General features: G+C 38.1%; 1 non-coding gene across 1 annotated transcript; it reads right to left on the bottom strand.

Annotated features, from left to right (window-relative positions):
• Positions 1–7,909: 7,909 nt before the first annotated feature.
• On the bottom strand, positions 7,910–8,016 carry LOC123643038. The gene has a single exon (XR_006736615.1). It is a non-coding gene; the product is annotated as a U6 spliceosomal RNA (small nuclear RNA).
• Positions 8,017–23,354: the final 15,338 nt, after the last annotated feature.

Consider the following 23,354-nt stretch of genomic DNA (forward strand, 5'->3'; position numbering starts at 1 on the left):
GGCTGAGACACACTCTGGTTTGGCTACAGTGTTTCTGCATGTGACTGGGAGGTTCTAGAGGACAGCCTTATTTTAAAATTTCAGGTTTGCAGGGAGTTTTGTATCTCTTCTCCAACACAATGCAGATAATCTTGAATGCAATATGAGTCTCAAAGCAAATGAGCGACCAACCTCACTTTCAGCAATACAAGCAATTCACTAGCCCTCGGCTCACAGCTCCATGCAAACTCCCAGTCTATTGAGTGGGTCTAAAGCCATTGTTTCATCAGCTCTCTCTTTGCAGAATTTTGGGCCCCATTTGAGTCATAAATACGGAGGTCAATACTTTTGAATTCGTGAAGAAATAAAGGCCTTTAGGCTGCTGTCACAAACACACTGAAGGCAGGAGTCCTACTCAAGGCCATCTGACTGCTGGACTTTAGCAGTTAGAATGACTTTATGACCACATGGCCTTTGAGTTTGTTATTTATGGGGAAGAGAAGAGGGAAGAATCCAGGCTTAACACGAGAAAAATTAAAAAAAAAAAAAAAAACTTCAGCGTGAAAAGTGTTTTTATTTATTTCTATTCTTCCTTCTGAGGAGGCTCAGTACAGCAAACTGCATCACATCTCCTTCTGCCCCAAGCACTGTGTGGTCTGCAAGTAAGGAAAGCTGGCATCGAATTCCAGCATTTGAATCCTTCATGAGGGATTCACTGGAACTGAATCCTCCCGGCTCCTAACTGGAGAAAACAAGCCAGAGAAAGATGCATTCAGGTAGAATAATGGGGAGATGAAAGGAAAAAGAGGTGATTCTAAATGTAGTACTGGATTTAGAGACTGGATGAACTGGGGACTCAAGAACACATACTCAGATCTGTGGTTCCCATTGATTGAACCTCCAAAAGCCGACTGATCAGATAACTGTCCCTAATGAACATAACATAGAAGGGCAGGACTTATAGCAAATGAACTGAAGTTCCAGTCACTGTGTTCCCGCAGAAGAAAACTTTAGCGCCTGAATACAAGAATGATTCCATCCTCAGGAGCCTCCTTCAGGAGGTACATAAGATCATGATTCCCATTTGGCAGCTGGAAAGGACATGAAAGAGGGTGAGATCATAAGACCTTCCTGAAGTAACTCACATAGCCCAGAGTTTTGAATCAGAAGTGTAGTTTATTATATCTTAAACAAGAAGCAGTGTAATCAATCAAAATATGCACCTAAATTATCAACACTGTTTTGCCATCTCAATGGTAGCTTGCTTATGCCAACAGCAAAGAAGCCTGGAGAGTGAGTACAAAAGGTGTTTTCCACAGCTTGTTGAGAATTGACTAGGTTTTCTTGCAAAATGTGGCTCAAAGCCTGGAAGAAGTGGTAGTCAGTTGGTGCAAGGTCTGGTGAATACCATGGATGACGGAGAGTTTCCAAGTCCAGCCTCTGTAGTTTATGTGACATGTGGCCAAGCGTTGTCTTGCAGGAAGATTGGCCTGTTTCTATAGACCAGTCTTGGCTGCTTAATTGCAAGCATCCTCATCATGTTGTCCAACTGGTTGCAGTAGACATCCTTGGTAGTCAACTGACCAGGTTTCATGAAGCTAAAGTGGATAATATCAGCACTGGTCTACAAAACAGACACCATTAGCTTTTTTTGATGAATATTCAATTTTGGACTGTGTTTAGGCACTTCATTTTTATCCAACCATTGTGCTGAATGCTTGTGATTGTCAAAAAGAATCCATTTTTCATCACACATAACAATATGGTGTAGAAATGATTTGCTTTTATGTCGTGACAGCAAAAAAAGTTAAGCTTTGAGATGATTTCTCTTCTGATACTCATTTAATGGAATCCATCTATCCAGCTTCTTTACCTTGCTGATTTGTTTCAAATGGTCCAATACTGTTGGAGCAGTAACATCAAACCTTGCTGCTAATTCACATGTAGGTTGAGATGGATTCGCTTCCACTACAGCTTTCAGTCATCATTGTCCACCTTAGTCTTAGGTCATCCATGTGGCTCATTTTCAAGATTAAAATCACCAGAACAGAACTTCTCAAACCATCGAGAAGTTCTGCATTCATTAGCCACATCCTTCCCAAACACTTTGTTGATACTTTGAGCTGTCTGTGCTGCATTGGTTCCATGATGAAGCTCGTATTAGAAAATAACACAGATTTTTGACTTATCCACGGTTTTATAAAAATTACTCTAAAAAAATTAGCAAGCCAAAATATGAAATTGAAAGACTGAGGATATACCTTCACAATAAAAATAGAACAACAAGTGTCAAAGTGACATGTCAGAGATATCAACTATCAAACTTAGTACTTCATGAAATTGGACATTTCATATTTAATAATCCAATATAAAGATAACTTCCCACCATGCATTGCCCCATACAGCTATATAACTTGGAGAAAATTTCCAAGCCTTGCAAGAGCTTTTTTAAGAGACTCATAGATTCATTATAGATGTCTTCACTTTTCTTATCCTATTGTCCATGACTTTTCTCAATCCTAAATGGTGTCACAAGAGGACACCTTGCCAGGTATTCCAGTTAAGTGTTAACCAAACAAGGTGTGAAAGTTTCTATTTACCAAGGGCTTAGAACTTGAAGTCATCCTGTGAATTTACAATACGTTTCCCCTGAGGACCACAAAGGGCTTTTTATATATTGGTTTGTTTGTTCTTAGTGCAGTAGGAGGTAGAAAGACATAATTATCCCCATTTTTCATGTTCGTTGAAAGTGAACTCAGCTGAAAACACTAGCTAGCTAGTATTTAGATCCTTCTGTTCTTGAGTCCCAGATGTATTTTATTTCATGTATTAATTTTATTATAAAATCACAGGTTCTCAAAATTTCCTATTTCTAAACTTTATCACTTTTGTTTAATTGCCTTCTCTTGGACCAAAACAGGGACTACCACAGTCATTTCTAATATTTGGAATTTTGAATAATGTTGCACATTGAATAAACTACAAAGTTTTATAATTTCATGTAGTTTATTTTATTTAATACACAGGTAGCTAATTTTTCAGCATGACAACTACATACAGTTTTGCTTATGTTCCACATGTTTGTGCTCTTGGTGTCTTTTCATTGCTTTTCCTTTGTCCTATAATATATATTTAATTTTCTACTTTATTGTTGATTAGAGGTTCATCAGTGTGAAAATAGTTCTTCTCCAGCCTGCTGGAAGCTAAAGTCTGAATATTTCCTCATTTTTTTTCACCTTAGTGTGAATCATTTATCAGTTCTTCTTATAGGCCACATAGTAACTATTTACATACGATTCAGTGCCAAACCATTTAAAGATTTACAAAACTCCAAAAGTCTTATTTTCTATACTTAGTTCCTCCTAACATTACAAGCCATCAAATGGAAATATCATCTTTAACTTCTGATTCCCTTTGCTTGTTTACTTTTCAATTCATAGATTTCAGATATTTATAACGATAAAGAGTACCACTGATCTAAAATACTGAGGAAAATATTAAAACGTTGGCTGATTACAACTTAAACTTCTTCAACTACTTAAGTTGCCTATCAATAACCAGTTCTAATGAAATTTATTTCAGGCATGTCACAGCACAATAAAAACTTTCCATTGTTATACAGTAGCTATGATTATCTGGCTAGAACTTATTTTGACAGAACAAAGTCAGCTAGTTGAAAAGAAATACTTTAGCTAGTAATAACTTTTATTGATTTTCAAAATCCTAACTTCTTTTCTCCCTTACTCCCTCCTATCCATGCTTGCCTCATACCTTTTTTACAGTGTCATACATATTTACTGGCTAAGTGATTTTCCAGATATAAGTTGTGTAGGAAAGAACTTATTCCCACAAGAAAAAAAAAAAATCCATTTAGTTTGCAAAAAATGAACTCTCAGCTCTCCAGAGGCAGCTCACTATTCCTGAACCATACACTTGAGTCAGAGGAAAACACCATGCAGCCCCCAGGAAACAGACAGCTCACTGAGTAGGAACAGACCCACGAACAATGAAAGGAGGCCTGAAAGGGCTGAGAGTAGCTGGGCTTTACATTCTTTTCCTCATTCTTCTTCTGCTGACAGTGCTCTGACAGATCCCAAGCATGGCATTGGGTTCCCAGAAGAAAAAGCAGAAGGAGAAAATTTTAAATTAGTCCTCTCCTTGGTTTAATGTAAACTTCATGGTTGTATGAACCATAGTGAATGGCACTTTGCAAGACTATTGAGTTCGAATATTCCATTTATTCAGGCAGCCACAAAATAAGTTCTACAAAATAATGAGCCCAAAGCTAAATGTAGTGAAAGGAAAATATTTCTAGCCCAGTGTGTGATTATTCTTTACCAGCTGTCACCACTAGTTATTGGCATTTTATATCACCTCTGCTAATGCACCAGGGAAATAATTCTACTTTTGCAGTTAGTTAGATCCAGGTGTTTTGTAGCTGGGACACCATTTACTTCTCCTTTGTAGCATTCATGAACATGGCATTCACATGATTGTTTGATGACTCACTGCCTCTCTAGACTCTAAGATCTTTGGGCAGCAGAACCGTGTTTTGTCTTATTGGCTTTCTTATCGCCAGTTCTGAACACCAGTAGGCCAACAATAAATGTTTTATAATGGATGAATAGAGAATTGAATAAATGAATAAATACATGGTTGAAAGGTCAGCCCATGTCTTAAAGATTTCCACAGAACACATGGAATGCACTGCAGTTGTTCTGTCACATAAATAGGAATGAAGATACATACCAAAAAAATCTGTCGTCTTCCAGCTCACTTGTAATGTGTTTGGCAAATATATTAACTTGCATCAAATGTCTTATCCTTAATCAAAACAAATATTTGCTCTCCAAAGCTTCTTTACCAGTATGTGTGTGTTTGAACACAAGCATATCTAAAATACCTTTTCATACACAATTTTCCAATTCTGTAACAGTTTATTCAAACATTTCAACATGAGAGCCCCTGGATGAATTTTTAGATAAGGGTTCTTGATTTTTTCTTTTTTTTTTTTTTCCTCCCATGATATCCTAGAACTCAAGCTTTGTTAGTTGTAAACAGTGTCCAATCTATATTGATCCTGGATTCATATGTTTACTTAGTCTGAAAAATAAAAAATGTGTTCCACGCTGCTGATTGCAATACAAATTAAGCACCAGCTGGGCTTGTGAGTCAGTGGTTAAGGATTACTGCAGCCTTATATCGTGGCATCATTCCAGTGGTGAGATCAGTCATGTAAAATAAATACTAAGCATAAACTGAAGATTTTTTTCTGAAGGGTTTCAGAAATGAGGAAAAAAAGTTTTGAACAAAAATAGAACTGAAGGAGGCCATCTTTAGCTGACCACCTGTGATGTCTTCACTTTCTTTTTTATGAAGGGCTGTTTATTTTCAAGAGTAGAGAAGACACACTGGGTGCATAATAGTGGCCTTGGTCTGACTAACTCACTGCAGTCTGGGAGGAACTGAAAAGGGAACCTTTGCAAACAAAGCAGCTGATTGGAAGTCTTAGCTCTGCTGCTTCTTGCTTGTTTTATGACTCTGAATAACTACTGAACACCTTTGAGCCTTATTTAGCCCATTCGTCTGTCAGAGCCCGAGCTCTGCCACTAGCTGGGTGACCCTGAGCAAATTACCCTTGATGGCTAAATTAACCCTCTAGGACTGTTTTTGTATTCACGAAATGGGGATACTAAGGTTACCTACCTCAGAGTGCTGTTGTGAGGATTAAATGAAATAATATTTATATAGCACTTGCATGGAATAAACATTCTACAAATAACCATTACCATCATTTCTATTATGTCTTCTCTTACGAACTGTTGTGCTTTCTGGTTGTGCATGCGTTTCAAGTACACTAAAACCTGATGTCTGAATTATGTAGGCAAGGTTTGGGGCCACGGATGGTTCACGTTCTTCCTCACCCCTACTCCATCTACCCTAAGCTTTCATGCAATGTCCCCATGAACCTTGGACCACTGCAATTGTTTGCTAGGGCTGCCATAAAAATGTAGCACAGATTGGGTGACTTAAATAACGGAAATTTATTTTCTCATAGTTCTGGGAGCTAGAAGTCCGAGATCAAGGTGTCAGCAGGGTTGATTTCTTCCAAGGCCTCTCTCTGTGGCTTGTAGATGGCTGTCTTCTCCTGGTGTCTCAACATGGTCTTTCCTTTGTCATGTCAGTGTCCAAATTTCCTCTTCTTTGAAGGATGCCAGTAATATTACACTAGGGCCAGCCCTAAGAACCTCACTTTAACTCTTTAAAGATCTTATCTTTACTATGGTTACTGAGGTCCTGAAGGGTAGAACTTCAACATTTGAATGGTGGCCTGGGGGAGAGGGGCACGTGTCAGCCCACAACAACCTAAACTCAGGTATCAGTCTCTGATCTCCGTTTCAAGAAAGCCCTGAGAAACGCTGAGTGTTTTTCCTGTTATTTGTCTTGTGTCAGGGGACTGGTGTAGGACAGTAAGCTCAGCCATTAAGGGGGCCACATCCTGCAAAGATCTGTTGTTCCCTATAAGTACATTTCAATGCCCTGGAGCCAAGTGTGGAAAAAATTAAACAGAAAAACTAAGTTCACTTTGCCCCAAGCACTAGGAGAGGCATTTCTGCCCCAAACACCCACTCCTTCAAAGATCACCTTTTTCCAAACAAGTTTCCAGAGCCCAGGAACGAGGCGTCCGTGTCTGAATCCTGCTGGGGATTGCACATTTCCCCAGGTCCTCTGGGAGCAAGCTCACCAGTGCCCAGAAAATGACAAATCCAACTAATCACACTTAGACTTGTCCCTTAGCTCTGGGCATTTGCCTCTGCGAGATTCAGCCAAGTCCAGTTGGAGTTGTTCTCCCATGGCACCTCCTCTTCCTCAGAGGTGGTCTTGGCCTTGAGCCACGCCTCGCTATTGCCACTTCATCTTCGCTGTCTCTTTGGGAGTTCATGGTCCCAACCAACCGCCGAGCTGCCAGGCTGCCGCTCCTCACTCCCATCAGGAAAGTGCTGAAACCCTTAGCAGTGTTTCTCATCGTGTTCCAGCAAGAAACTAAAACACATCCCTAATTTTACACTCAGGAAACTCACCCCAGGGGAACTTTTTATTCCATCTTTCTGAGCACCCCCTTTCCTCATGATGCAGAAGGCTTGAGCACCGCAGCAGATCCAGCCTGGCCCTCTCTGCAGAAACCTGGTTAGCAGTAGCTAGCTCAGTATTATGTGGGTACATACATCCTACAAACATAATTCATCTAAATTTGCTAACTGGGAAAGAATGGAATAAAATAAGTGAAAACAAACAAACATAAACTTTGGATTAAAATGAATGATTAAATTCTGGTTCTTCCCTTGTATTTCATTTCTAAATGTCATTGTCAAGAGCTTACTATGTGCTCTGCAGCTGCAACCTTGAGCAACTTAAATTGTCTGGATTTCGATTTTTATCCACAAAATGAGAATATAATTGCTACCTTGTAGATTCTTATAAGAATTTAATGGTATAAGGTATGCAAAGATCTTGAAATATATGGTAGATTCTCAATAAATGGTAACTATTATTATTTTTGGGTTAATGGAGAGTATCAGCAAATAGATCCACAGTACTTCGTGATAAACATGACATCTTGTCACCAACTGGTCTTTTTTTTTTTTTTTTTGTCATAGCAGTTGTGCTATTTTTATTTTTATTTATTTATTTTATTTATTTATTTATTTATTTATTTATTTCAGCTCTTCATGGGGGTACAAAAGCTCAGGTTATATACATTGTCCATGTCCCACCCATCCCCCTGAGTCAGAGCCTCAAGTGTGTCCATTCTCCAGACAGTGCGCCTGGCACTCACCATGTAGTCATACCTCCATCCCCTCCCCCCACCCCCCCACCTCCCCGAGTCAGCACCTTCAAGCATGACCATTCCCCAGACGGTGCGCAATGCAAAAATATGGAACGCTTCACGAATTTGCTTGTCATCCGTGCGCAGGGGCCATGCTAATCTTCTCTGTATCGTTCCAATTTTAGTATATGTGCTGCCGAAGCGAGCACACCAACTGGTCTTTATCCGATTTTAGTGAGGTCTTCTTTTCTTAGGTTCCCTCAAACACTTCTCATTTATTGTTTTTTTGCCATCCAGGCTTTGCTATTCTGTGAATTCCTTGTCTTGAGTTGTCAGAAAGATCCACTGAATCTGTGAACAGGTGGAGATTATAGTGTGTAAAAGATAATACTCTTTGGCACCTCTAGTAAGCTCTGCTTCTTGCAGATCTAGAGGGATCTTAAGGCACATAAGCCATCACTAGAAACTGTTGTTAGTGTGTAAGCTGCTTATCCACTCATGCTTTTCATTTGGCAATATACAGATGTTGTGTGTTCACTTTGTCTCAGGTACAGAACCAGGCCCAAAGGATACAGTGGCGAACAAAAAAGGCATAATCCCTCAAACCAGGAGTGTTATAAGGATATGGGAAAGACAGACATTAAACAAGTGATTATAGATATGGTATATTCTATGTAGAGGTATGCAGTACTTTGAGAGCCTATATTGTAAAACCTGAGTGTGAGTAACACAGGGACCTCTGTCAAGTGGCACTTTCATCTGTCTAATAAAATTCACTTAAGAAAATACAGTCTCCAAATTACACACTAATACTGGTATGAGTTGAAGTCTAGCTAAGCTATCAGCATCCCTGCAGTAGATTCAGCTTTCTGTATATTCCCACGACTTGTGTACATTTTGTCCAAAGTGACACTGATAGGAAAGGAATGTCCTATCACTCATGGGAATATATGTGTTGTTGTTTCATGAGATTTGGCTTCTCCAAAAGAAATGAGAAAGACCTGACATGGCCTTTTGTTGTGAGAACATTCTTTCCGGGACCATTCCTGGCAATATGATTCCATTTCTGCAAAGACTTCCTAATGCATACCACTTTAACCCAGAGAGCGTGGAGGCAGCAGATTGGGAAACTAGCTGTGGTTTTCAAAATGAGCAATCAAAACAAATGAGGATGAATCCAGACTTCTAGTTCTTTCCATGGCCCTTATATCCATAGTACAGGTTGGATTTCTTTTCCCTCCCTCCCTCCCTTCCTTCCTTTCTTCCTTCCTTCCTTCCCGCCTCCTCCTCCCTCTCTTGTTCCTCCTCCTTCTTCTTCTTCCTTTTCTTCTTCTTCTGATATTACTCTTAGCTCTCTTTTTCTTCCTTTTTGTTGTTGCTTTAGTACTGCTGGAAAGCACTGGGAAACAAAAATTCCTTATGCTCAGAAATGGAGTTGCAGAGACAGAGGCAATGGGTCTATAATGCCTTGACTTCATACTTTTTGGAAAATTCATTGCAATTTTTCACTAGAATGGACCGATGGGGACATGAACTCTGAGGGTAGTTTCCTCCAGTCCTCCAATTAGGGACCCAGATTTCTCCAAGGAGAAATTAGGAAATAGCGTGTAGTGATCGCAGGACAGTACTATGAAATAGCTCCCTACTTACTAAAGGTGACGTGTAGGCAGAATGTAAATCTCCTGAGCCAAATGAAAAGCATGAGTGGATAAGCAGCTTACACACTAACAACAGTTCTTAGTGATGGCTTATGTGCCTTAAGATACCTCTAGATCTGCAAGAAGCAGAGCTTACTAGAGGTGCCAAAGAGTATTATCTTTTACACACTATAATCTCCACCTGTTTACAGATTCAGTGGATCTTTCTGACAACTCAAGACAAGGAATTCACAGAATAGCAAAGCCTGGATGGCAAAAAAACAAAAACATCATGAACGTTTTGAAAAAATAACTTTTTATTTTAAAACTAGTACATTTGAAAATATATATTTAAGAAACTTAAAAAATTTAATGAGGAATATTTTTAAAATATTGATGTATAAGAAGAAAAAAAAATCAGTATAGATATACTGTTAAACTCTCATGTGTTATAGGCATCTCCCAACATTTTTTTTATGATTGCATAGTGCTCCTTTGTATGGAAGTAACATAATTTAACTAACTGACTTTCTAGTGATAGACATTCAATTAGAATTTTTGTCCATTATAATTAATGCTGCAATAACTGCTGCTTCAGTGAAATGACTCTAGCTGTATCATTGCACAGTTGTGATTATTTCTTATACCTTTCTGAAAATTGAATCGATGTGTCAAAATATGTATATTTGAATGGTTCTTGAGTAATTACTGCCCGATTTCCCTTCAGGGGTACTTTTTGTTGTCTCCAACCAGCATGGTCTATGTGAAATCATATTTTTGGGAATATGTTCTTAATAAAAACATAACAATTTTAATTTTGTTTTGCATTTCTTTTGCATAAATGTAAATCAACTCTTGCTTGCTTTTTCCCTGCTTGTTCTCCTCTCTCTCTCTCAGAATGCTTCTTGAAATTCTTCCCACCTATGTCTCCATGTGTGGTCTAATGGAGCTGGCTCCTTTCTCTGCAGACAAGCTTTATTCTTTATCAGAAAGGAATGCAATGCTTCATCTGACCCTGCTTGACAGATCTGAGGTTTAGCAATAAACTCCTCTTATCTTCCTTATCAGATCTGAAGGTCAGAGATAAGGTTGCAAATCTAAGTGCTATTTTTGACAATGGAAGCCAAATGTTCCCTTTTCATCTGAAACATTGCAAACCTTCATTGTTTTCCCTTACTAAATGCATTTCTGGGAACCCTTGATTTATTATGTCCTTCTGTGGGTCCTGTCTAATGACCTGCTACTATGTGATAAGGAAAAGATTGATTTTGCTTTCCTCTTGTAAAAGAAAACACCACTTCCCTATTTGAAAGAATAGCCATTCCAAAAGCTGTGAACTGTGGTGCTTCTGGCACCAGCCCTCTTTGACCCTGTCACCAATTAGCGGAAAGTAATTCTGCTTTCAAGGCCTTCTGTCCTCCACCCCAGCAGTAAACATACCACTTTAGGTAACATAGACCTACATCTGCGCTGTCCAACATGGTAGCCACTAGCCACATGTGGCTATTTAAATCCAAATTAATTAATACTAAATAAAATTGAAAATTCAGTTCCCCAGTTACATTAGCCACATTTCAAATGATCAGTAGGTAAGTGTATCTAGTGGCTGCTGTACAGGGCAGTAGGGGTTACAGAACGTTTTCATTATCAAAGAAAATTCTATTGAACATTATTCATCTAGAGATTCATCTTTGGTAATTTCCAGAAAAGAGTTGAGGGTAAATTTAGAAACAGCCTTTGTAATTTACTCTTTCGCTCAGGCTCAGGTCATTTTTAATCTATATTTTGTTTCCTCTTCCTTAAAGTTCAAGTGTTTCTTCTTTCAAAGCACACAGATCCTCTTAATTGCAACATATAACTCTCCAATTCATGCACTAGGCTGAGAAGGAATATTCAAAAATCACTTGCAGTGAAGGAATTTGATTGTAGTGGCATATGGGAATAAAATGCAAGAGACAAATTCACCTTATCAGCAGCACACCCAACCTAGATCAGTTTTGCTGATTGGTTTTGCTCTCTTTCTCTCTTGCTTTCTGCACCCTTACGGTGAGCCACCAGTCCTAAAGGAAGGCCCTGGCAAGGCCACCCCTGGCCTCAATTAAGTCACTCATTCAACACATATTTACTGAGCATCCACCATAGGCCAGCACTGTCCTCAGCACTGAGGAGACAGTGGTGCTTCCAACAAATGCAGGCATCTGCCTTTATAAAGCCATATGTTCTAGTTTAGGGAAGAACAAGTAGTATCTTTTCCTCACTCGTTGCAAGGTTCACGGCTGAGGATCCTGTGATAAAAGATAGATTTACAAGAGAAAAGCGCAGAAATTGACTGAACGTAGCTTTACAATAAGGTCTGTGTATTTTTATGGTCAGTCATGCAGAAGTATAATTAGAGGACCAAAGAGTTTGATGTAATGGTAATAAACTCTGGAAGGAGGACTTAGCCAGGCCAGTTTGTTCATATTTTTCTCTATGTCCCTGTGTCTTCAGAGATAAAGATGTTAATAAGGGTCTCATGATCTCTACTTCAGGAGAGAAGAGACGGAGGTCAGGGAGTGACCTTCCTGTTTCTGTGGTTCTCTCGGCTTATAAATACTCAGTATGCTAAGGTGCCCTATTTAGAGGCAGCTTTTTCTGAGGCGTGTCGCTACTAAACTAGCAAGCACCATGATCCGTGATTTTATAGTCTACTTAAATAGAGCAAGCCTCTTTTAATCTTCTAATGTATAATCTGTTTTCACTTACGACTCCAAACTTTTCTCCATTTTACATTCACTTAGCTTGGATCACCTTACATCTTCCATTCAGAAAAATTCCTTCGACCTCATTTAACACTTACCTTAACATGCTGCATTCAACAGATAACTAACCTTAACTAGGTTAAGAGAATTAGAATTATCACTCTCAAGCAATAAAGAAGAAATTGTCCTTTCCATAGGATCAACATTAAAGGAAACATGAATTTATTTCAAGCTAAGTTCATAATGACCAGAATATCTTTGGACAGCCCGTCTTCCTAGAGATTTGATGTACATGTACCAAATGCTTTGAAGTCAAACTCCTAGAAAACCCTTGGTTTATGTGTTCTATCCAAGCATACAAAACATATCTCGGACATTAATTAACCAGAGTAGATGGAAGCATGATGTCATGGGAAAGTGGATTTCATGTGGTGTTTTCAGCATTTACTCAACAATAATCCTTTAGGTCACAACGATTTGTTTTTTGTGGATTGGCATAAGTGGACTTATTTCAGATGCCACTGGGATTCTGGATCGGGCTGGCTGATGGAATCAGAAGGAAGTGGTTTGTGTGGTTCTGTTCCTCACTGAGGGATATTCAGTTTGCAGGGATGAACACGTGTGGGAATCTATTCAAAAATAATAATGCTACATCATTCTGAGGGCATTAAAGGGAAAGTCCCAAGAGCTGCTGAAATAGTTAATAATGCAGAAACATTGCAGATGACTTGAAGCATCCTGATTAATTGAAATTGATGATTAGCTGCCAGTTCCCTGACAAGAAATAATGAGATTCTTTGTTGTACAGTATAAGAGAAAAATGCTAAGCCAAATACAGCCCCTGCTGTTAAGGTGTTGAAAGGAAATATATATATTTTTTCACACAAATACATGCATCCTTTCTGATTAATTTTCTAAATTTAATACAATATCACAACATTAATATTAAAAGCAGTGTAGATCTACTTCCTAGACTTAAATATATTGGGAAAATAGTCTTTATAGGAATCTTATTTCTTTATGGATTTAAGATGACCTTTTGTCACTGATACACATAGGTAATTGCAAATCATTGATAGAGATATGTCTGCATTACTGTTTATTTGTGCACTGATCCAATATTTTCATTCTGCTGATGCCTTTTAATTTGTACATGATTTTTTTATTAAGTACCTACTTTAATCTAGGCAATGAAAACTGTTTGCCTTTTAAGAAACAAAAGTAGTGTTGATACCATTCATAATCAAAAATCCTTGAATGCTTGCTTTTCTGTACCTGATGCCACAGTAGACATTAAGTTGGGGCGAACTCAATGGTCTCTAACATCCCAGCGTCTATGAGATGAATAAAGCAAGTGTTTATTTACCTTGTAGACAGGCAGAGGATAATTCACTTTCAATGGAGTAATGAATTCAAAGGGGATCATATATCATATGGCTAATTACTTTTATAGATCTTCTGCAATTGTGAACATTTTTAGATTTTTGAATTTTATAAATTCCAATGTCATTAAAGAAAAAGATACTACCTTAAAATCTGACGGAGACTGAGACCTTGTTTGAAAATGATATGTGTATAGTTTTCAAGGGTATAGCGAAAATCTCTCATTGCTCAGATTTACTCTCTTGTTTCTGTCTCAACAATTTGTTGATCTCTATAATTGATTCATATTGACTCAAAACAAAGCTGTTCCTGACCTGCTCTTGACAGACTGAAGTGGGTTAGAAGGTGCAAAGGAGAAAGCTGGAGCTATTCTTTGCTTCTTACCATGTAAGCCTTTATTTCATTTTTGCTTTAATTACAATGTGTAGTGCTGAGCATAAATACAGCTCTGTGTGTGTGTGTGTGTGTGTGTGTGTGTCAAAGATTATTCATAAAATATGGCTCATCCCTAACTAACTGAATAAAATATTAATGTACATCAAAATTATGGGCCTTAAAATGCACTCACAAACCTTCCAAAAATATGACAAACAAATCTGCCATAAATATTTACGGTGAGAAAACTTTCATTAGAAATTAGAAACTGATCCTGAGGTACCCTGAGGATAAGGAGAATACACAGCTTTCATTATTGTGGTACTTACTGGTGAGTCCTACTGAGCCTGGCTCTTCAAGTGGCAATGACAATGAGCTCAGGGAACTCACATCCATGCATGAATAATCATTAGTCAAGGAGCTACTTTATGCTCCTCATAAGCATGATTCCTGACCTTAAACAGCTCAGCATCTCTTTTCCTTTGTCACTGATTAATTTCTGCAAATGGGGATAAAGTAATACCAAAAATGAAGCCTGGGGTTTAAAACACTTAAAATTAGCATTTGAATAACTTTATCATTTATGAACTGATTTCATGTGTGTTAACTCTTCTCATTTTTAGAATGATCCAGTGAACTAATTGATGTTAATTCCATTTCCCTCAGAAGGGAAAACTGACACTTGGAAAGGGAAATTGAATATCTTGTTCAAGACTGCATACTCACTAGTGGCAAATTCAGGGACCCAATACATGTCCTTGGACTCCAGCTACTCGATGAAGCACATTATTTTGTCGATAGAACTTTGTATGAAAAACAGTATCAAAGGTGCATCAGTGGTTTAAGTATAATCTTAATCATAAAGAATCCTGTCCAAGACCAATTCAAACATAGTTTTTCTTAAGTTCTCCCAAGATAGTAAGACACATGTGGGTGTGTGGCGTTTCCGTGGGTGCCGGCCTGCTGCTAGCTCAGCCGCAGAACGTGGGGGAGCAGGGCTTTGCTGCCTTGGCAACTAAACTTGAGGAAGCCTGACTGGGGCACTTCCACACCACCCCATGTGTTCTATTGACAAGACAAACAGGATGTGGGTGACAGTACACAACTCAGAGCCAGCCTCCTTTGAGAGCTTATTATTAAAGCAGGAGGAAAGTACCCAAGAATAATGTTACTAATTCTCACAATGTGAGCACCCTACATCCCACAAACCCAGGCATACTGAGTTCAAGGTCATTGCATCGAAAAAAAGGGGCCAAGTTAACCCAGTATTCATAGCTTATTGCTCAATTATAATAAATGGAGTGCTAAGGCCTCATTCAAATGTGTAATACTTTTGTCTAAAAGCTATTGCCAGACGTTACTGAACAAATAAAATGTAATGTTCTGGAATATTGACAAGATCAGAGGTATATAATAATTAAAAAAATAACAAAGTCCTTCTTTTGATTTATAAACTATGACTAAGATTAACCTCGGAGTCAGAGAAAACTAGATTTAAAGTTAACTTTTGCCACTTAACTAGCTGTGTGACTTTGGTAAGGTACGTATGTTGCTCTCAAGACCACTGTAAAATGGAGATAATAATATTTTCCCAGTAGAATTGTGGCAAGGATTAAATGAAATAATATATATCAGCGTTTCTTAATAAGGCATAGTTTGCTTCCCATAGGGACATTTGGCAATTATCATGTAGTCACATTCAATTATTTATTTAATATTCACTATAAGTACTACAATATGAGGAAAATACAAAGGATTATAAGTTCTTGACATGATTACTATCTTGGAAAATACTAAACAGATAGAAGAAGAATTTAGTAGTAGACCATGGGGAAATATATATGATCAAGAAACAAAAGTGACAATCAACTTCTGGAATGGCAGAACGACCTCTGAACTCATCCTCCCTCTAAAACAATGGAAAGTATGGACAAAACAATAGAAATAACCCATTGCAGGATGCAGGCAATTAACTAAAGCCACAAAATGAACTGAGAATCATCTACCCAAGAGAACTAGTAAACCTCAATAAGACAGCATAGTCTGTAACATTCTAACTTGGAACTATCTCTATCCCCTTCCATCCCCAGCTCAGAAGCTCCATAACCAAAAGGCAACAAACTGCAGACAACAGAGAAATGTAATTGCTTTTGGAGCTCTGTGAAAAGCACCACCCCTAAAGCACAAACTTTTGCCAAACTTGTAGGTTCCTAGGAAGTGGGTATTCTCAGGGTGTAGTGGCTATTGATAGGACTCAGAGCTCAACTCAGGAGGGGAGCAAAGCTTTGAAAGCTCCTACGTATTCCTAGGAATCTAAAAGACTGAGTATGTGCAAGGCTGTGTGCATATCTAGCAAAGACCTCAGAAAGGAAAAGCCATTAGTCACTCATTTCTTCCTGACCTTAAAGCCATGATCAACCAGAAAGTGAAAGCTGTTTGTCTTGTAAACTGATGCCAAAAATGGGAGATATGAGAAAGGCATTTAAGGAAATCTGACTAATCATTGGCTTACCACTAAATTATACTCATAAAGAACTCACTCCTAGAAGCCAGGCTTAAAAATAAAGACAAAAACATTTATTAAAAAGGTAATAGAGAACTAAGCAGACACATACAACGGTAGGGACATAATCTACAGAATTGGTCTAGGAAAGTCACTAAGCAAATAAGCAGCAAAAAGAAAAACTAAAAAAACATAAAAATAGGAACACAATAAATCTTGATGGGTGAGGAATATCATTGTTACAATATATTAACATTCAGTTTTCAACAAAAAAATTATGAAACATGCAAACAAATGGTTAAGTATGCCACATGCACAGGGAAAAAGCAGCCAACTAGAACTTCCCTGCAGAAGCCTTAAGCATAGACATAGTATACAAATACTTTAAATCAGCTATTATCAATATAATTAAACCAAAAGAAACTGTCTAAAGAATCAAAGAGTGGCAAAGATGTCTCATTAAACAAAAAACATTAATAAAGACATAAATTATTTTAAAGGAACCAAAAAGAAATTATAAAGTTGAAAATTACAACTGAAATAAAAAATCTTATAAAATGGTTGAACAACTGATTTGAGCTGGCAGAAAAAAGAATCATCAAATATTAAGATAAATCAATAGAGATTGCCCAAAATTATCCAATCTGATGAGTAGGAAAAAAATAAAGAAAAATAAACAAAGTCTCAGGGAATTTTAAAACACCAATATGTGTATCAACATACGCATAATTGGATTTCCAGGAAGAGGAGAGAAAGAAAAAAGGGTAGAAAAACTATTTGAGGAAATAATGGCTAAAAACTTCTCCAATTTGATGAAAGATATTAATCTGTACATTTAAGCAGTTCAACCACAGAAGCTAGAAAACAGTGTAATGACATTTTCAAAATGTTAAAAGAAAAAGACTGTCAGCCAAAAATTCTATATATAGTTAAACTGTCCTTCAAAAGTGAGGGAAAATTAGGACATTTCGTCCTAAACTGAGGGAACTTATTGCTGGCAGACTTGCTTTACAAGAAATACTTAAAGGAGACCTTCAGGATGAAATAAAAGGACAGCTAGAGGGTAACTGGAATCCACACGAAGATGTAAGAGCACCAGTAAAGTTAACCATGTCGGTATTATGAAAGACAACATAAATGTGTTTTTTTGTTTGTCACTCTTTTCTTCCATTTTAAAAGACAACTGCATAAAGCAAGATTATAAATTTGTACTGATGGGTTTATAACATACAAAGATATAGTTTGTATAATAATAGTAAAAAGCAGAGTGAAGGAAAGGGGTTATATTACTGGTTGAATTTACTGGTAAAGAATTACCATATGACCCAGTAATTCCATTCCTTGGTGTATACCCAAGAGAAATGAAAACATTTGTTCATACAAAAACTGCTACAAGAGTGTTCAGAAAAACATTACTCATAATAGCAAAATGTGGAACAACATAAATGTCCATCAGCTGATAAATGGATAAACAAAAAGTGGTATATACGTACAATGGAATATTATTATATTATTATTGTAATTTTTTATTTTTAATTATTATGGGTACATAATAGTTGTATAAGGTACATGTGATGTTTTGATACAGGCATACAATGTGAATTAATCAAATCAGGGTAATTGAGGTATCCATCACCATAGGCATTTAACATTTCTCTGTGTTATGAACATTCTAATTCCACTCTTTTAGTTGTTTTAAAGTATACTCTAATTTATTGTTTATTATAGTCACTTCATTGTGATTTTGTTCAAATATTGTTCATTCTGTCTAACTATCTAACTATATTTTGTACCCATTAACTATCCCCAATTTATTCCCTGCTCCTTGCCACCTTTCCCAGCCTCTGGTAACTGTCACTCTACTCTCTGTCTCCATGAGAACAATTGTTTTCCATATTTAGCTCCCACATATGAGTGAGAACATGTGAGATTTGTCTTTCTGTGACTGGCTTATTTCACTTAACATAATGTTCTCCAGTTCCATCCATGTTGTTTCAAATGGCAGGATTTCATTCTTTTTTGTGGCTATATAATATTCACAATGGAATGTTATTAAACAATAAAAAAGAATGAAATATTGACACATGCTACAACATGGATGAACCTTGACATGCTGTGATAAGCGAAAGAAGTCAGTCACAAAAGATTCTGTGTATGTACAGTGTCCAGCATAGGCAAATCCATACAGACAGAAACTAGATCAGTAGTTGCTAAGGACTGGGGGTGTTGATGGATGAAGAATAAATGCTAATATGTGCAGAGTTTCTTTTGGAGCTAATGAAGATGTTCTAAAATTAGATAGTAGTGATGGTTGCATAACACTGAATATACTAAAACCACTGAACTTTATACTGTAAATGGGGGAATTTTATGATATATGAAATATATCTCATGAAGCTATAAGAAAGAATTAGAAAGTGGAAAAAATGCTATAAAGATTTAAACAATCAAAGAAACCAGAAAAAAAATAAATGGTGAAGCATAATATATGTGAATTCTTGAAATGTTGCATATAGCGTGTGCAACTGTGCATCAGACCCACTTTGACTTACGTCCAGATGCCTGTTTGGAATCCATCATTTCCCTTTCTACACCTGGACCTTGAACAGAACCAGCTGATCTGCTTGCTCTTTCATGTTCAATAGATAAACTATCACTCTGGAAAACATGCCAGAAGGGAGAACAGTCCATCAGTCAGGCTGCGTTCTTAGTAAAATAAATGCCAAGCTTAGGAATCACAAATATAAACTCAACTAGGAGTAGAAACCAAGATCGTGGATTTTCCCAGTGCACGAAACTGGGAGAATTAAGGACAGTATTCTGAGGCACCACTCATTAATTAATTTATTCACTCATTCAGCTGTATATGTCAAATGCTGGGTGGAAAAGGAAAGTCTTGCTCTTAAAATACAAATCTCCAGGAGTTTATTAACCATAACTCTTGATAAAAACTGAAAAAATATTCAACTCAAATGATTTTAAGCAAAAAATGGAAAAAATATGACTCAGGTAAATGGAAGTACAAGGTAACTGACTCCAGGCAAGCTTTATTCTGGGAGCTCAAATAGTGTTGTTAGAGCTCAATTTCCCTTCTCTTTCTTCCTTGCCTCTCTTTGATTGGCAGCATTCTCAGATGGGCTTCATGCAAGGGCTGAAAAAACAGCTCCCAACAGCTCCAGGCTCACGTATTTTCAGGTTAGCAATCTCAGCAGAAGGAGAATCTCTTCCTTGAAAAGTTAATAAGTTGATCCTAGTGAAGATTCCCACGCACCTGAGCCATGAGCTCATCCTCCTGTGGAGTTGGTGGTGGCGTGTGGTTGGAGTGGATGGAAAGGGTTGGGACATTATGACTGACAGTCCCAGTGCACTGGGCAGGCAAAATCCATAACTATCACTCTCTACTTCAAAGCCACTTGTGCAACCCACACAAATGAACATAAAAGGCAGAATTTGTTAAATGCTGCACAAAGGGTGTAAATAAGATAGTAGTGGGGTTCCGAGGAGTAGGAAATCTCTTCCAACTGGTGATAATCAGCAAACCTTCAAGAAGAGGTAGGATTTTAATTTGGAATTAAATGATTTCCAATATGAGGAAATCAGGTGGGAGAGGAAAGAAGGAGATTCTACACGGAGAGAACAGCAAGGCACAGTCTTGCTGTTCAAAGGGTGTTTCACAAGGTATATGGAAGGGCAGGGCATAGAGCACAGTCAGGACATCTGGTGTAATCAAATCAAAGCAGGCACTGCTGGGGAGGCACAAAGCCCCTCCTGGGGCTTTCCTTCCCATTCTATAATAAGAAATCTATGTAAGTTTCCATTTGTTATTTTATTTCTCTCAAGATTGCCTTCTCTCCTCTTCCCAGCCTTCTAAGCATAAACAAAAGAATAATGAATACCGGAGTGAGCAAACCAATGGAATTTTCTTCAGAACTGTTATGGGACTGCCTTTAGGAGCAGTTGAACTTTCCCTTCGTTTGTGAGGCATGTGTCCTAACCAAACATGCAATCACTGTTCTCCAGAAAGCAACCAAAATCGTTCGGGGCTATTGAACACCAGGAAGTGGTTGTAGAGTATTAATTGAAAGTTATTAAACACTCATTATAATTTTATTGACTTCTTTTTACAGGGAGAAATTAACATGCCTGGACCTCTGATTCTTACCTTAGTCTGTGAGCTAAGATAACCTGTTTGGTTTGTTTTAAGAACAACGTCAAAGCCGAGATTCTTGCTACTATAGAATGTCCCCTACTCCCCACCCCACCCTTTCCCCTACACATTTTCTCTACTGAAAATGGGTTTTCTCTTTAATCATCTCATATGAGTTGAAATTTTCTCATTTATGTCTCCCTTTATCAAAGAAAGGGACAATTACTGGGTTTAAATCCTAGCTCTGCCTTTTAATAGCCCTGGCCTTGGGCAAATTACTTCAAATTTTTATTTCTCTATGTCCTTTTATTAAAATTAAGCTAATAATAGTGCCTGTTTCGTAGGGTTCTTAGGAATGCTGAATGAGTTAACACATTAAAGTCTTTGAAACTGGGCTCATCCTAAGCACAAAAACATAATTAAATCTATTATTTAGCATGAGCATGTTTTCATCCCGTCTGAGTGTCTAGCTAAGGCCTTGGTGACTTGCAGGAACTCACATGGTACCAGAGTAAGATGACTCCATAATGTAAGGCCTGAGCCAATGGCTCTGCAGCCCCCTCCCCAGCCTTTTTCACAGTTATGTGCACGCAAGGGCTGCCAGCAGCAGTTGGAGGCAAGTCACAGAAGCAAGAAGATCAGAATCAAAAAAAGTTTCAATTGCAAACTTTATCAAGGCCTCTGCATGGACTTTGCATGTTCTTTCCTCTGTTTTTCTGGTACTGAATTCAGCTGCTCTAGACCTTTGTGGCTTTTCTCAAACCCTTTGCTGCTAAGCACAGGTTTAGCACACCAGCAGAGCAGCAGCACTCAGAAAGAAAAGAGAAAAATCAGAAAATCCACAGAAAGGTTTACTTTAATTCCATCATATGTTATACGGTTTGATTCACTTCAAGATAAATTATACTTTACAAGACTGGGTTCTACCCAACCATGGTTAAATAGGGTGGGGTAAGAGAGGTGCACCATAATTTTTCCAGCACGTAGTGTCTTTTAAGGCTTTAATCCTTTCACTCTCAGCAGATGACCCTGTGCATTTTACTGCAAAGAAACAGTGGAGAATGCCAGGCACCAGCTTGCTCTACTTTACAGAACCCTAATTTGTGCACACACACATGCTTCCTTTGTCCATGCTTGTCTCAGAATGCAAGAGGTCGTGCCCATTCCCTGGATTTTATCTAATGCTACCTCTATGATTATTCCCTTTCTCTCTTATTCCTCCCTACCTGCCACTTACAAAATAGGCTCAAGCATCTTTGAAAACATGTTGCATCCCTCCTGGGGGTTCACCTTGTTTCCTTCCTCTGTTTCGCAGCAATTTGAAACAATTGTTTACTCCTATGTGCTGCCTTGTCTTGCTTATTACCTTCCTTTGCTCAACTGCTGGAAGAACCTGGCTGTTGCTCTCAGCACTCCAGTGAAACCGCTGTCTCTGGAAGTCAGCAGCAGCCGCTGGGGCACATCTGTATCCTTGGAACAACGTTCACTTGCTGACCTCTCTGGGACACCTGACACCCTCCATCATTGCTTTCTCTCTTCACATTCCATCGCTCCCTTGGCTTTCCCAATAACGCTCTTTCTCTTTATATCATTATGCCTCATGTGGCATTAATTCTCTTCTTTGCAAATTCTTTTCCCCTTCCTGCCTCTGATATTTCCCCAAATTCTTTCCTGAATCTTCTACTCTTCTCACTGTCTCACTTTCCCTGGGTAGTGTGGTTCCCTCTTCTGGCTTCAGCTAGAATCAATAACATGCTGATGGCTCCTGAACTTCAGCCCCAGCCTGAGTCTGTTTCCTTGAGTTCCAGACCTAGATCCCCGATGCCTGCTGAAGGCTTCCCAGGTAGCTCAGAAGAACTTTAAACTTTAAACTCACTACACCTGGAAGATAACTCATCCTCTGCAAATCTTATCATAATTTTATATTCCCCTTTTCTGGTAATGACACCACAGATTTCCTCTTTGTATTTGATCTTGTTCTTTTCCTTCAACAACCTCCCTAGCAGCTAATCTGTGCTGTTGACATTTTGTCCTAGGACCGAAATTAAAATTAAAATTAAGGGTGTACTATCAAAAATTCCCCAAACTAACAGTGTGTTGAAAAAAATGTAAATAATTAAACTGTCAAAGTATGTTGTTTGTAAATTTGTAGACTTTATTAAACTATAAATCTGTACCAAGAATTTTTCAAGGGGTGTGTATATGTTTAGTCTTAGTTCGGACTGCCATAATGGAATACTATAGACTGGGTGGCTTTAAACAACATTATATTTCTCATAGTTCTGGAGGTTGGGAAATCCAAGATCAAGGTACCCGTATGGTTGGGTTTTAGTGAGGGCCCTCTTCCTTGTTTACAAATGGCCATCTTTTTTTTGTATCCTAGCTAGCTTTCTTCTTCTTCTTATAAGGGCACTAATCCCATCATAGAGGATCTACCATTATGATCTAAATAACTCCCAGAGTCCTCACATCTACATCCTAAGATCACCCCATTGGTTAGGATTTTGCCATATGAATCTTGCAGGGACACAAATATGTAGTCCATAGCACACAAATAGATAGATAGATACAGATATAGACATAATTATTTCTGCTTTTTATCCCCACCACCTCTGCCATATATAATAACAGCTTCAATACCTTTACCTGGACAATTATAATGTTCTTCTATTTCAGTGTATGACAACCATCAGCAGCCAAATTCCTTGAAAATCCTTATTCAAGGTCCTACACTAGTCCTGCTAATCAGAAATCTTCAGGG

The sequence above is a fragment of the Lemur catta genome, chromosome 7 (genome assembly GCF_020740605.2).
Source record: "Lemur catta isolate mLemCat1 chromosome 7, mLemCat1.pri, whole genome shotgun sequence".
In the NCBI taxonomy this organism is placed as follows: domain Eukaryota; kingdom Metazoa; phylum Chordata; class Mammalia; order Primates; family Lemuridae; genus Lemur; species Lemur catta.